The following is a 16,898-nucleotide window of genomic DNA, read 5'->3' as shown; positions in this document are numbered from 1 at the left end:
TCTTGAGAGGCCTTGATATCTCCTGCCCCCCCCCCCCCCCCCCTCGAGCTCTCTTCTTAACACCGATTCATATCCTGATCAATTACTAATGTTCGTGACTATGTTTTGTAATGTTATCTTGATCCTCATAATATTATAGGTATATTAATAAATTGCTTACTTGAAGGTGTCACGCCTAAGACTGCATAACGATGCTTGCCTAACACCAATTTAGTTCAGTTCCACCCAATTGGATGAAACTCTAACTAGTCTCTATTTGACTCTCTACACCCTATAGACTCTTGGAGGCATCACACCTAAAACGAATAGGCTCTCCTACTCCAATCACTCGCCTCCTGGAGGCCCTCCCCTCCAACACACTCCAATCACTCTCACTCATTTACCCAGAACTATCTTGCTAATACAATCACACCAACAGCAAATTCAAATCTTTACTCCAAGTCAGCTCTTCGACTCGCTCACACACTCGTCAGAAAAAGACGGTACTCCCCCAACTTCTCAGTTGAAACATATTCTTTACCTAATCCTCCACATTAGCACCCTAGACCTCACAGGTAGTCTAGACCTTAACCATCTCAGGAACTCTACCTGCATCCCCCACACTCAGAAAACTCAAGTAGTTCTTGCTGACCCACTCCAGACAGGGTAAGCTAGCTGGTCTATACTCAACCCCGGATTCATATTCCCCCTCTTACCTACTTTCCCCAATCCCCTCTCTCCTCCCCCCTCTCCTCCCCGAGACCTTCTGGAATCTCGCCTTCACTCCTCATCTGGCCTAACCTTCTTGTAACAACCTTACGTATCCCCCATCCCAACTCTCTATCTCCCCCCTCTCCCCTCACATCTTTCTCTCCCTCCTGACCTCATTACCTTTCACCCATTGAAGTGGAACAATACCTCCCTGAATCCAAAGGCTTTAACGATCCAACCTACACCACGCGCATGACAGCCACTATGACTAATCACGCATCCAAACCCACATCCCTATCACTCAAGTACTAACCAGCATGCAAAACTTGAAGGCAGATGTCATATTTTTACAGGAAACCCACTTCAAAACAAACGCCATCCCCAAACTCGAAAATGACCGCTATCATACTTTTTCCAAAAGTATGACAGACAAGGACAGAGTCAGCAAGCTGAACACGACTATCATAAATTACTTCCAAGACAACGACACTCCAGACACCACACCCTTAACCTAATGGGAAGCACAAAAGTGCGTGATATGTGTACATCTTATTTCCCTCGCCTTGTCCATAAAACGTGATAAACAGAAACATATAAATGAGCTAATTTCCAAAATACAATCTCTTTAGAGGAAACACAAACGTGACCTCGCCCAACATACTTACCAAGAACTCACGGAGACCCGAAAAAGTCTCCTGGAGGAACTTGAACAAAAAAACAAGGAGAAAACATATTCTCTCCCAGAAACTCTTTTATGAGCATAGTAATAAGAGTGGACACCTATTAGCACAAGCTCTACGCACAAAAGAAGGCCAAAGCACCAGTACACCAGATAAAAACCCCAACAGGGAACACATTAAAAAGCAACCTGGACATAGCACAAAAATTTGAACACTTCTACGCAAACGTATACAACCTCTCAACCTCAGAACTACAACAACCTGGGCCGTCACCCAGGCCAACCTTCATTGAAAGCTTCCTGGGCACTCACTGCCCCAGATCACTTTCTCCTGACACCACAGCCCAGCTAGACTGCCCCATATGGAAACAAGAATGGGACACAGCTCTTAAACACTTAAAACCGGGAAAAAGCCCTGGACCTGATGGCCTCCCGGCTGTATACTATAAAACATTTGCGGGATCACTCTTTGCTTCCTACCTCAAAGCATTCAACTCCCCCGAACACCCACTTACCCCCACCATGCTGGAAGCTCACATTTCTGTCATCCCCAAGGAAGGGAAGGATCCTACACAAACAGCAAACTACAGACCGATATCCCTACTGAACCTCGATGTCAAAATCTTTGCCAAAATATAGCGAATCGTCTACTTCCCCTCCTCTCATGCATTATCAACTGTGACCAAGTAGGCTTTATCCCTGGCAGAGAGGCCAGGGATAACACCATTAAAGCAATAAACCTACATCATTTTTTAACTTCCTCCAATAAAGCGGGTTTCTTCTTCTCTCTAGACGCAGAGAGGGCAATTGACAGGGTAGCCTGGGACTACATGGAAGAGGTTCTCAGGTCCCTAGGCTTGGGCTGCCGCCTACTAAGCTTTATAATGGCTCTATACTCCAGCCCAGTTGCAAGAGTCTGAGTTAACGCCTGCCAAGTGCCTTCTCCATCCATAATGGCACGAGGCAAGGCTGCCCTCTCTCCCCAATTTTGTTTGTGCTTACTTTAGAACCCCTCCTTCACATCCTTAGAAACAACCCAAATATTAAAGGAGTACAAACCACCAAGAATATAAGCTAGCGGCTTCGCCGATGATATTCTCCTTTTTCTCACCGACCCACATACCTCACTCCCCAACCTCTTAGCAGAATTCCACCAATTTAGATCAATTTCTAACCTCAAGATAAACTTTTCCAAATCCCATGTTCTGAATGTCTCTCTCCCTAACCGATTTGTCACTCAATGCAAGAGCAACTTCCCTTTCCAATGGAAGGAAGATAACATAACATATCTGGGAATTCAACTCCCCAGACACCTTAAAAATTTATACAGCCAGAATTATCTACCTATCCTACAAAGCCTTGCCAAAGACTTCAAAAGATGGAACACATCTTTTCCTGGTTCGGTAGAGCGGCCATCTTAAAGATGAACGCTCTGCCTCGCCTCCTCTATATCTTGCAAGCAGTTCTAATTCACATCCCCACAACATTCTTTCAAAGCTACAAGAGTCTATGCACCCGATTTCTTTGGGGAGAATGCGGACCCAGAATTAGCTACTTACACCTCTCTCTACCCAAGCTCAAAGGAGGGATAGGCCTTCCAGATATTAAAAATTACTACCGTGGTTGTCAACCAACCAGAATTTTAGACTGGAACATTCACAACGGAATTAAAGACTGGGTCCACCTTGAAGCCTCCTTTACCCCACTTCCCCTGCACTTACTACCGGACACTCAACAAATGTCCAGACTGACATCTATCTCCATCCCCTTATTGGTCCAACCATCAGAAGCTTCCAAAATACATGCAAATTAACGTCATTATCTTCGATACCTGGCCCCCTCACCCCAGTACACCTGAACCCAGATTTCCCACCTGGATTACAATGCAACTTCCTAAATGACACGTGGCCCCACAAAAACTCCTTGGCTCACCATTTCTTTGCACAAGGTAAACTTTTACCATACGACAGACTCCCATCCGACGGAGACGGCCCCCCTATCTCCCCCTGGAACTACACTCTACTGGCACACTATATTTGTGAACTAGATAGGAAATTTAAAGTTTCCAGACCGCTAACCTCTTTTGAAACCCTTTGCCTAACACAAACACCTCAACGTCATTTACTCTCAACCACACATTCCCTCCTATTCGCGAATACACCTCTTAACACGGGTATGGCATGCTTTAAACTGGGAGAAGGAATTCTCTCTATCACTTTCCCTTGAAGACCTCCCGGATACTTGCTGGAGATGCCGAAATGACAGAGGGTCTCTCCAACACATATTCTGGAGCTGCCTTAAAATCCAATCGTATTGGAACGAGATTCACCACATTATCGCTAAGGTTACCACATACACACTAGATTTCACCCCAGCCCAATTCCTCCTACACTACTCCACCTCCACAAAAAAAGATACTTTAAGTCCCTGGCCATGCACATGGTTAACGCTGCTGGGGAACCTCACAACCCCCCTCAATCAATGAATGGTTATCTAGAATCGCTGAGATTGCAGAAATGGAACGTCTAATTAGTATAGCCAATGACACATCCGCAAAATTCTCTCTCAAATGGGCCTGTTGGACCCACTTCCAGACAACGACAGTGTACCACGACCTTATCACCCCCAATATACCACAAGCAGGTACACCACAAGATACCCCATTTTAAATTGCCTCAAGACCAACCTCTTACACAGCCCCCTCCCATAACCTATAACACACAACTGAAATTAGCACGATCCCTTACTAGCAACCCTCTACTCATTCCCCAACCCACCCGATCCCACGGAGGGAGAGAGATGGTACCCATTCCACCCCCTCCGTATTCCCTACCCACACCGCTCTAGCCTTACCCACTCTCTTCCCATCCTGGCTAACCCTATCTACTACCCACCCACCCCCACCTCCCCTCTTTACCTTTAAACACTACTGATACCTCAGACAAACAGAAACCTTGTCTCTCCAATTCACCTACCCAACGTAATAATTACGTTCTACTTTTGACACAACAGTCTAGAAAGAAGACAAGACTGTCTATATTAGAACATCCTTAACTTACTCATTACACAAACACTCTTTCTCAAAACATACATGCTAGAGATATTAATAATAACCCCTACTCTGTCTGCCAAGCACTACACAATTGCCCGTTTAAAGCAAATATGATCCCCCAATCATCCACTTTGGACCCTTTGGTCCCTCCCAAACGCTCCCCCTTATGGTAGTCATAGCAATTTGCTAAAAGTGTTTTTTTTTTCTTTTTTTTTTTTTAAGTTACAAGTTCTTTCTAGATTTTATGCGAACCTTCTCCCGTTTATCGCTAAACCTACGTTAAGCTTAATTGTTTGTATTGTTTTATGTTTAGGAATCTTGTTATGTTCCACTTGTGTGATACTACATGCTTCTGTAACTTAATTCATTATACTGGATTTTCTTACATTCAATAAAAAGCTTTATGAAAAAAAAAATTAAAAAAATTAAAAAAAAACAAAACCTGGAAGTTCATTGGTTTCTATGCAGAAGTGAGCCTGATTTTGCACTTTCTAGCTTTAGTAAATAAACCCCATTGTGCACTTAAAAGTGGGGTATGCCTGTACTTGCCATGCCTTTTACTAAATACCTCGGACTGTCTCCTTTCCAAAAAGGGGTCATTTGGGGGATATTTGTACTATCTTGGCATGTTAGGGCCTCAAGAAATGAGATAGATCGTTAGTACATCAGGTACAATCAATTTTCAATGATTGGTACCATAGCTTGTAGACTAACTTTCACACAGACCAAATAATATAGTGTACACTGATTTGGACACACACTTCTTTTTTAAAAAATGTCAGTCTTTTTTCATTTGTAGCGCAAAAAATTAAAAACCCAGTGGTGATTAAATACCACCAAAAGAAGGCTCTATTTGTGTGGTGAAAAAAAAACGATAAAAAATGTTTTGGGGTACAGTATTCCATAACTGAGTAATTATCATTCAAAGTGTGACAGCACTTAAAGCTGAAAATTGGCCTGGGCAGGAAGGGAGTGAAAATGGTCGGTATTGAGGTAGTTAAAGGGGTTGTAAACCCTTGTGTTTTTTCACCTTAATGCATCCTATGCATTAAGGTGAAAAAACACCTGGCAGTGACCGGCCCCCTAGCCCCCATTTTACTTACCTGAGCCCTGAAATTTCCCGCGGCGGGGACGTGCCTTCCCTCTGTCCAGGGTTCTCGGCTCTTGATGGATAGATTGATAGCAGCGCAGCCATTGGCTCCCGCTGCTGTCAATCAAATATAATGACGCAGGCCCTGGGGGGCGGGGCCGATTCATACATTCGGCGGCTATGGACGCCGAATGATGGACTCGGGAGAGTGCCTGCAAGGTAACTCCCTCGGGAGAGCGCTTCTCCTAGGGGGTTATCTTTTGCGGGGAGAAGCTGCCGAGGGACCCCAGAAGACGGTGTTCGGGGCCAATCTGTGCAAAACGAGCTGCACAGTGAAGGTAAGTATGACATGTTTGTTATTTTTTTTTTTAAATAATCGAAGCTTTACAATCAATCACTTTAAATAAAGCTGTAGAGCTCCATTCACACCTACACTTGGTCATTACCACGAGCAATGTAAATGGGCCCCAAGAGACTTCTAAATTAAAAAATAAACTATTTTGAGAGTAATAAAGAAGTGTCCGATTCCCTGCGCTACTATGTGCACACATATAAATTGTGCAAAATATAAAAATACTGACAGAAGAAATGTGACCAATATCTACAGTGGGGAAATAATAATTTGATCCCCTGCTGATTTTGTCGGTTTGCCCACTTACAAAGAAATGAAGGGTCCATAATTCTTATGTGTATTTTAAATGATATAGACAGAATATCAACCAAAAATACAGAACACACACATGATACAAATGTTATAAATTGAGTTGCAGTTCAGTGAGTAAAATAAGTATTTGATCCCCAAGCAAAACATGACTTAGTACTTGGTAGAGAAACCCTTGTGGGCAAGCACAGAGGTAAGACTTTTCTTGTAATTGGTGACCAGGTTTGCACACATCTCAAGAGGGATTTTGGACCACTCTTCTTTACATATCTTCTCTAAATCCTTAAGGTTTTCTTGGCTGTCGTTTGGCAACTTGAAGTTTCAGCTCCCTCCATAAATTTTCTATAGGATTAAGGTCTGGAGACCTGCCAAGTCACTTCATGACCTCAATGTGCTTCCTCTTGAGCCACTCATTTGTTGCATTGACAGTATGTTTTGGGTCATTGTCATGCTGGAAGACCCATCCATGACCCATGTTCAACTGTAGGGATGGTGTTCTTAGGGTCATAGCCAGCATTTTTCTTCCTCCAAACACGGAGAGTCATGTTCATGACAAAGAGCTCAATTTTGGTCTAATCTGACCACAGCACTTTCTCCCAATCCTCCTCTGAATCATTTAGATGTTCATTGGCATGACTGTACAAGTGCATTCTTGAGGAGGGGGACTTGTCTTGTTTGGAGGAAGAAAAATGTTTCCCAAGAACACCATCCCTACAGTCAAGCCCAGAGGTGGAAACATTATGTTTTTGGGCGGTTTCTCTGCTAAAGGTACAGACTGACTTTGCCGCATCGAGGGGCTAATGGATGGGGCTATGTATTGTAAAATCTTGGATGAGAACCTTCTTCCCTCAGCCAGAAAACTGAAGATGAAGATGAGCATGACAATGACCCAAAACATACCACCAAGGCAACAAAGGAGTGGCTCAAGAAGAAGCACATTAGGGTCATGGAATGGCCTAGCCAGTCTCCAGACCTTAATCCTATAGAAAATATATGGAGGGAGCTGAAACTTCAAGTTGCCAAGCGACAGCCAAGAAACCCTTAAGGATTTAGAGAAGATATGTAAACAAGAGTGGACCAAAATCCCTCCTGAGACGTGTGCAAACCTGGTCACCAACTACAAGAAACGTCTTACCACTGTGCTTGCCAACAAGGGTTTCTCCACCAAGTACTAAGTCATGTTTTGCTTGGGGATCAAATACTTTTTTTTACTCACTGAACTGCAACTCAATTTATAACATTTGTATCATGTGTTTTTTTCTTCATTTTTGGTTGATATACTGTCTCTATCATTTAAAATACACCTATGATAAAAAATTATAGACCCTTAATTTCTATGTAAGTGGACAAACTTACAAAATCTGCAGGGGATCAAATAATTATTTCCCCACTGTATATTAGGGTCTGCCACTGTGCACCTGGAGGTGTTCTTATTGACTGTAAAATGTGAAAGAAAGTGGGTAGATGGTACCCATCTACCCACTTTCTTTCATATTTTGAGAGTAAGCTTCTCTATTTTTTTACCCTGAAAGATCCAAACAGCATACTATGGATGTTTATGAACCAAAAATCGACAAGACATCCCTACCAATTCATTTTCTGGTAGCTCACTGCAGATGCCATTCACTAAAGTAATGGCAGCACATGAAAATTTAGGAGGCCTCTATGTTTTTGTGCTTTCGTTTACTCACTTCACCACCCAGCATGTTTTGACATTTTTCACACACATGTAAAAACTAGAATTTATTTTTTTTTCTAGAAAATTACAAATTACTGAGAACCCCAAACATTATATATGGTATATATTTTTTTGAAAGCAGAGACATTGGAGAATAAAATAGTGGTTGTTGCAATTTTTAATGTCACATGATATTTGTGCAGCCATTTTTAAAATGCGAATTTTTAGGATAAAATACACTTTAATGAATTTAAGTGTAAATGAACACAATTTAATATCCAAGTTTTTAGTAGAATATAAAATATGATGTCACACCCAGTAAATAGATACCCAACATGTCATGCTTGAAAATTGAATATGCCCATAAAATGGCGACAAACTACAATACCGAAAAATCCTTTAAAAAATCCTTTGCCTTTACAGCTTACTAGTTTAGAGGTACACAGGTGGTCTGCTGCTAGAAATACTGCTCTGGCTCTGAGGTTCATGGGGATATCTCATGTGTGGTGTGATCACCGTTTACATATGCGTGTGGGTATTATGTATGCGTTTACTTTTGCTCATGAGCAAGGGGGACAGGCCAAATTTTAAAAATTTGTTTTTAATTTGATTATTTTAATTGCTTTTTTTTTAATTTTTTTTTTTTTTAACACTGCCCCTTTTTTTTAAAGTTTTCTAATAATCATTATTGCCATCACAGGGAATGTGCATGACAGATCCTTTTTATGGAGAGATCTGAGGTCTATTAGCTTTTTTCAGCTGCTGCGTATTTGGAAAGGGTCAATTACTTTTTTCAACGCAAAACTGTGCTTTTTTGGTTCAATAGACTTTAATAGAGAAGCTGCAGAAAAGCATGTAGTATGTTTTTGCCAGGATTTGCGGTTTTTAATCTGCCCAACAAATTAGCCAAAAAAAAAAGCATAAAAAAATGCAAATCCCAGCAAAATTGCCTGTGCAAAAACGCAAAACGCACGGATCAAACGCAAACTGCATATAGGTTTGAACCGAGCTTTATGCTGGCCATACACTTATCGATTATCGGACGAGAATATTCATACGAGAAATCTTTGTACATTCGCTATAAATAAAATAAATATTATGGACTACACATAGCGCTACATTTATTTATTTACTATCCATTTTGAAATCAGTGTGGTAAACATCACAATACTTGTGGCACTGATTGTTTCATCTTATAGAATGTCAATATGACCCCACTAACGATTAGAAAATTGCACAAACGCTCTCAAAATTGAAATTTTTTTGAAGGAAGACATTGTTTTTGTATGGCCAGCATAAGTGACAGCGGGCGCAGGTAACTTTTATCAAGCCACCTGCCTATGACAAGGGAGTCTGTCATACATAATATATTACAGCTGTCTGAAAATCGGCAAAACAGTCTTTCATTTTTTTTTTCTTTAAATTAAAAAGTTGATCGTTGAGTCTGATATTTACCAGATTCAAACTCCAATAGTATTTACAGTATATCTCTTCTGTCTGTTATTCTCAGAGTGGATTAGAGATTTTGCTCCCTAACCATATAGTTGGTTATTTACACTGCATATAGAGATTTAAGAATAAATTGCTTATTTTTTTAAAAACTTTACATATTAACTAAATTATACACACTTTTTCTAAGGCTATTATCCGATCAAAACAATAAATCAGCCAACTAATCAATAATGAAAATAATCGTTAGTTGCAGCCCTACTTTGATGCAACACACAATAACAGCAAAGTGTAAATAGACCTTGATACAAGAAGGAGCCAGTAGAATTTTGTCTTGGGGTAAAAAAGGGGTAAAAAAATGTAACTCTTTGTGTAATCCTGAATATTCAGACAACTGCAGGGATAATGTATTGATTAATCTTCGTCCTAATGTCCTTCATTCATATGTACAATGTCTTACTGCGCACAGGGTCCCTTTGCAGAATAAAGCAGCCTAGGGGGTCTGGATTACAAAAAGCAAGGACAAAGTACATTCTGGGATCTCAATAGATTCCATTTAAAGCAGAGTTAACAAAAAATAATGCCCTCTTCTATTTAATGCACCAATATGTGAAAATGGGCATCAGCTGTTTTAAATCAATTTTTGCTTATTCTTGAAGAATTTACACCACGTAGTGACCACAATCATTCTACTGACTTGGCCAACAGATGGATGTGTCGCACATGTGGTGAACATTTTGCTCCTTTTCTTCACAGTAAACAGCACAATTAAAGTTAGATCATGCAGATTTCCTAAATTTTCCAGAAATCTCTGTTGTTGGTAACATCTATTTCCTTTGATAAGAAATGTTCATCTTTGTTCATGTATTAGTCCCAAAATTGGGCCGGTTGTTGCAGGCATTGCTCAAATATGTCACATTGTTTGTATACTATTCATGGTACTTTTTTTTTTGCACTTAGGTGTTTTTACCACCCCCCAACTGGCCCAACTTAAGCTGGAAAGCTTGTCTACTTGCCACAATCAGGATGCTTTGCAGTGCCCCCCCTGCCGAAAGTGACCCATTCAAGTGAATACACTATGCCGTAACTGCATGTAGATCACGGTTGTGGCATGGCTCCAGAGGGCTTTTAGGAGGTTAAAACAGGCAGAGAAGAGGCAACATAACGCCTCCCAGCTGCCTATGAAATGCTCATGTAAATGAGCCCTAACAATACATTTTCGACACAAGGTTTCAGGGTCTACCCCCTTTCTTCTATGGTCCAAGCCAGGGCTGTCTTTAATGCGGGGCAAATGGGGCAGCTGTCTTTGGCTCAGTCACTTTTGTGGAGCCCAAAACAGCTGACCTTTGAGCCTGCAAATAGCTAGTTGCCAACTGTCAAATACGGTCTCGAACTGACCTTGTCTGATCATGGACAGTGACAGTGCGGACACGTGTAGCATCCTGCAGTTTGTTTCACATCTGGCACATGCTGGAGACAGAGATCCCTCCCTCTACAGCTGATCAAGCAGGGCTCAAGAATCACTCACTCCTTAGTACTGGGTGGAGAATCCTGGTGTCCAAATTAGTTCCCTCCTCTTACCTCCCCCTCCATCAGCCGGTCAGGCGGTTCTCGGGAACTCACTCAGGAGTGAGAAAATCCCCAAGGCGAAGCCTGCTGCAAGGATTACATTTTGAGTGCCTCAGGGTCAGTATCACCCCCAGTGGCAAAGACTTGTGCTGACATGCTCCGGGCACAGCTCTTTTATTAAAATAATAAACATACTTATACTTACCTGCTTTGTACAATAGTATTGCACAGAGTGGCCCTTCTCGGATCCCATACTGCTCTAGGCTCCTCCTCTTTTTGGTGCACCAGCATAGGAAACCACTTCCTAAGGGGGCACTCCTACAGGTTTACTCCTGAGCCAGGCTGTATTTCGTCTATGGACACATGCAGAATGGCTTGACCCACCCCCCGGGTCACTCCCCACAGGATTTGATTGACAGCAGCAGAAGTCAATGGCTCCCACTGCTCTGACGGAGTCTTGTGAGGAGTGGAAGAAAGCAGGGCAGAGGCACTCGAGCGCAGCACTGGATTGAGATAGGTAGGTATAAAATGATGGGGGGTTAAATAACCAGTATGAAGCAAGGGAGGAGGTGGAATCCTTATGGATAGAGCTTCAAAGGGAGGAAACCAAGGGGAAAGTACCCCAGTCCATTACCAGGCCCTTTGGGTCTGGTTTGAATATTAAGGGGAACCCCGTGCCAAAAATACAAAAAATAAATAAAATGGCGTGGACCCAACACCAAAATCCATACCAGGCCCTTCGGGTCTGGTATGGATATTAAGGGGAACCCTGCACCCACTTACGTTTGACTCAAACTGCGGGTTCATCCCTACTCCTTGCTAAAAGATATTAAATGGTATAAAATCCTAAGAACAAAGAACACGGAGGGAAAAATTGGAGTGCTTTAAGAGCATATTGAATAAAGGTATTGGCCACTGCATCCCAAAGGGAAATAAATATAAAATCGCTAATAAAAGGCCTCGGTGGCTTAACTCCAACGTAAAAATGCATATAAAACCAAAGGAGAAGGCCTTTAAACAATACAAGGCTGAGGGGTCATCATCAGCATTCCAACTTTACAAAGAATGTAATAAGAAATGTAAGGTTGTAATCAGAGCGGCTAAGACAGAACAATATAGGCACATAGCGGAGGAGAGTAAAAAAAAAAACAAGAAATTTTTAAAGTATATAAATAATAAGAAAGGGAGGTCAGTACATATTGGTCCCATAAAGAATGATGAAGGCAATCTGGTTACAAAAGATCTAGAGATGGCGAAGGTTTTGAATTTATTCTTCTCAGTCTTCATGAGGGAAACTGGGGAATTCAGTAATCAAGACTGCAATGCTTATCCTCATGACACGACACAGGAAGCACCCTCATGGTTAACATAGGATAGAATTAGAAATAGATTTGAGAAACTTAACAGTAATAAGTCACCGGGATCAGATGGCTTACACCCGAGGGTCCTCATGGAAGTCAGATTGCTAGACCATTGTTCCTAATTTTTACGAACAGTCTATTGACTGGAATGGTAACAGCTTATTGGAGAATAGCCAATGTAGCACCAATATTTAAGAAAGGGCCAAGATATATCCCTGGGAATTACAGACCAGTTAGCCTAACATCAATAGTTTACAAGCTCTTGGAGGGGATAAGGGACTATATACAAGATTTTAGTAATAAAAACGGTATAATAAGCAGGAATCAGCATGGATTTATGAAGAATCATTCTTGCCTAACCAACCTCTTAACCTACTATTAGGAGGTGAGCTTCCATCTAGATAAAGGAAGGCCTGTAGACGTGGTGTATCTGGATTTTGCAAAGGCATTCAATACAGTTCCCCATAAACGTTTACTGTACAAATTAAGGTCTGTCGGCATGGACCAAAGCGTGAGTACATGGATTAAAAACTGTCTACGAGGGCGAGTCCAGAGAGTGGTGATAAATGGGGAGTACTCGGAATGCTCTGGCGTAGAAAGCAGGGTCCCCCCCCTTCTTTGCAAGAAGATCCGAATAAATTAATGGGGTGGGCAACTACATGGCAAATGAGGTTTAAAGTGGATGTAAACCCACTTATCTTTTTTAAAGTAATGGCATAGTGCTGATCTATAAGGATATACATGCCTCCTGCATGTATCCTTACCTTTCAAACGTCTCCCCTTTAGCTGTTTGGAGCCCCCAAAAACTCCGTATTCAGTGGGCGGGTCTGTTGTACGGCGCTCGGTGGGTGGAGTCATGAGATCACCAGACTCTCCGCCCACCTCTACACTCGCGCCTGGCCGGAGTGAAAAGTGCGCGCACAGGAGAAGACGAGTGCGCTCATGGCTCCTGTCACGTCATGTGTCACTGTCCAGTGACAGTCGGGGATGATCGGTGCGGCGGGGACAGCTGTGAGCACGGATCCCCCTGAATGGCTTTTCCGCTGAAAGCCACGGGAGGCAGAGAAGGAGAAGGCGGCTGATCAAACGCCATGCAGGGAGATCGGTTCCCACGGCTGCCCCTCCGCTGCACCGATCACCCCCGACTGTCCCTTGTGTCTTCCTCCTCCAGCGTCTGACGTGTTTTCCTCCTCAACCACCACCACTTCCCCTTCTTCTCTGGCCCCTCTCCTGTCCTCATCCGCCTGCTGTGTCTTCCCCCTCCACGCCCCCCCCCCTCATCCCCCGCAGCCAGCTCCCCTCCTCTCCCACGGGCTCTGTCAGGATGGAGAGCGAAGGAAAGGACTATACATGTCATTTACCGGAGGGGGGGGTTGCTGCTGGACACAGCTATATACAGTATACAGTGTGTGTGTATGTATATGTGTATATATATATATGTAATATAGCTGTGTCCAGCAGCAACCCCCCCCCCCCCATCAGACCAGTGGAGTGAAAGGAGAAGAAAGGAGTGGGAGGGAATTAAAAAATACTGCACGTCTCTTAGGCTAGTGCACGAGATATGTAAATCACCTGTCACTCACAGCAAGGGGGAGTATTTGACAAAGTTTTTCTCTGTTTGTCAAGATTTATCTCACTGAACAATAAAAGAGGATTGCTCAGAGCCGGATTAACTCTGTGTTGCAAGATTGGGCTCAAATGATAGGAAATCTTATACTCTACAATATGACATAAAAAAAAAAAAAAATTCCGGTTTACATCCACTTTGATGTTAAAAAATGTCAAATAATGCATTTGGGTGCCAAAAATATGAACGCAATATACTCACTAGGTGGACAACCACTGAGGAAATCTAGGATGGAAAAGGACCTGGGGGTCTTAGTAGATGACAGGCTCAGCAATGGCATGCAATGCCAGGCTGCTGCAACCAAAGCCAATAGAATATTGGCATGCATTAAAAAGGGGATTCACTCCAGGAGATAAAAGGATAATTCTACCACTCCACAAGACTTTGGTCCGGCCACACCTGAAGTATGCCGTCCAGTTCTGGGCACCAGTCCTCAGAAGGGACGTGCTGGAGCTGGAGAGGGTCCAGAGAAGGGCAACAAATATAATAAAGGGACTGGAGGATATCAGCTACAGGGAAAGACTGCAAGCACTGAACTTATTCTCTCTGGAGAAGATACGCGTGAGAGGGGATATGATTTCATTGTACAAATACCATACTGGTGGCCCCACAATATGGATAAAACTCTTCCGTGCAAGGGAATTTAAAAAGACACGCGACCATTCACTAAAATTAGAAGAGAAGCTGTTTAACCTTAAACTGCATAGGGGGTTCTTTACTGGTAGAGCAGTAAAGATGTGGAATTCTCTTCCACAAGCAGTGGTTTCAGCAAGGAGCATCAATAATTTCAAAAAACTATTAGATAGGTACCTTAATGTAAGATAAACATAAAGCACACACACAGGTTGGACTTGATAGACTTGTGTCTTTTTTCAACCTCACCAACTATGCAACATTTCTTACCTAAATGCAGGAACTGCATTAAGATAAAAAAAAATGTCCTGCCATTAGAACAATCTTGCTGCTCACTGCATGCTGCCACCTACTGTCCAGCAGACCTGTCAGCAATCCCACATCACTGCATGGCCACAGTTAGCCCTTCCTTATGTTAGCCAAAACTTAAAGTGGACCTTCCATCTATTAAATCTTCTGCCCCTGTTTTAACTTTGGATAGTAAAACTATATTGTAAAGCGCTGCGTAAACTGTTGGCGCAATATAAATCCTGTATAATAATAATAATAGTAAAAGATTTTTTTTTCTGACAGTAAATACCATATACAGTCCACTTCCGGTTTCTTGTCTGGTTTAGCCTAGGCTTATGACATCATGCAAAGCTCTCTCTCTCACTCTCATGAGTGTTTTCCAGGAAGGGAGGGGGCGTGAGTCATAAGAGGGCCAATGAGAGCTGCAGGGCTGCAGAGCTGGAGGTGTGCCTTTGTTTGTCTGTGTAAATCCAGGAAGTAAACAGGCAGCAGCCTCAGCTGCCTACAGTTAAAATGGCTGCAGCCAGACTTAGTGGAGGGAGATTTCTGCAGCATATTTGGCAAGTACAGAATCACCGTATATATAAAATAATATGCAAAGTGGTAGAAGAGAAGCTTCATAATGGCAAATATGTTTTTATTACAAATTATGTAAGCAAACTTAAAGTTCCTTTTTAAAAATTTTTTTTTGGCTGGAGGTACACTTACAGAATGTACCCGTTTCACTGTAGCTGCTGACTTTTAATATTAGGACACTTACCTGTCCTGGAATCCAGCAATGTTGGCACCCCAGCCGATGTTTCCTGGTGCAGCCGCTGCCATTGCCTGTAAGGGAAACCGACAGTGAAGCCTTGAGGCTTCACAGCCGGTTCCCTACCGTGCATGCATGAAACACGCTGCACTTTCGGAATGGTCCGGCGGCGGGGGGCCAAACTTGCGGTGAGATGTCCCGAAAGTGGGGACGGATACCTGTCAAAACCAGGTAGCCGTTCCCCCCTCCCCCTGGAAGAGTGCCAAATGTGTCACCAGAGGGGGAGAGCAGGCAGTTAAAGGTGAGCTCAGCTTTAAGAACAAACCTACAGAATCTTGTTTGTATCCTGGGAGACTGTCTGTGTATTAATTTCCCTTGGCTTAAATTACCTGGGGAACAACCAGCAATACACTCAAGTAGTACCTCAATCAAAGGAATAGGCACCAAAAAAACTCAGAAGTGAATATCGGAACAGTTTACTGGCTGATAGGACAGGAAGTACCTTATCTTTTCACCCCAGCCTTTAGCATAGGTCAATAAAACTGATCCCTGCTTCTATTTTCTCTGCTTGTATAACAGAGGATTCAGCAAATGCTCCAAAATCACTCTGAGGTCCATGGTGACTCTATAAAGCAGATCATTGACAACACAATGAGGAAATCTTTAATCCTCATCAGGCTCTTGCGGAACACCAGAACTGATATTTGCTCTCTTTTGGTTACCAAATTGAGGCCCTGCATTTAGCAAGTGGCACACTCCCATTTAGGAAGTGGCAAATACTCCAATACTGACTGTTAGGTCTCTGCCGGATTGTAGGAGACTTCCTAGTTATCCTCCCGGATGATGACATGTACAGGGGAAAATGACAAGTCATGACCTGTAATGGAGAATTCCTCCCTTTCCAGAGGCTAGCTTGGTCGCTCTAAACTCTCTGTAACCATCTTATCCTGAACATAAACATAATTGGGTTTTGGCAGTTCCATCTATCTGAGTCTGCTATGGGTAGCAGGGAAGTGTTTTTTTTTTAGCATTTGGTCAGAAGTTAAAATTTTTACGGTTTTGCAGTTCCAGTTACAAATTAACCTGGTATATCAGATTCCCTACCACTCCACAGCCACTGTCACACTCCGCAGCATATGGCACCAGTGGTATTGACGGATTGTCTAGATGAACGCAGACAGTCTGGATAGTTTTCTAGGGCAATCTATTCTACCACACTGGTCTGCCCAACCATCACCATGCTGCCCAAGTCTATTAGGGCATATATCTAATTTACATATAGAGTGCACTCCAAATGTACCTCAAACAAATTGCAAGCTTGCTGTGCTTAAAAGTATACTCTCTAGACTGCACTGCTCAAGCCCCTT

This window comes from Aquarana catesbeiana, linkage group LG09, assembly GCF_042186555.1.
Source record: "Aquarana catesbeiana isolate 2022-GZ linkage group LG09, ASM4218655v1, whole genome shotgun sequence".
In the NCBI taxonomy this organism is placed as follows: Eukaryota; Metazoa; Chordata; class Amphibia; order Anura; family Ranidae; genus Aquarana; species Aquarana catesbeiana.
Note: the sequence above shows the minus strand (reverse complement) of the source record.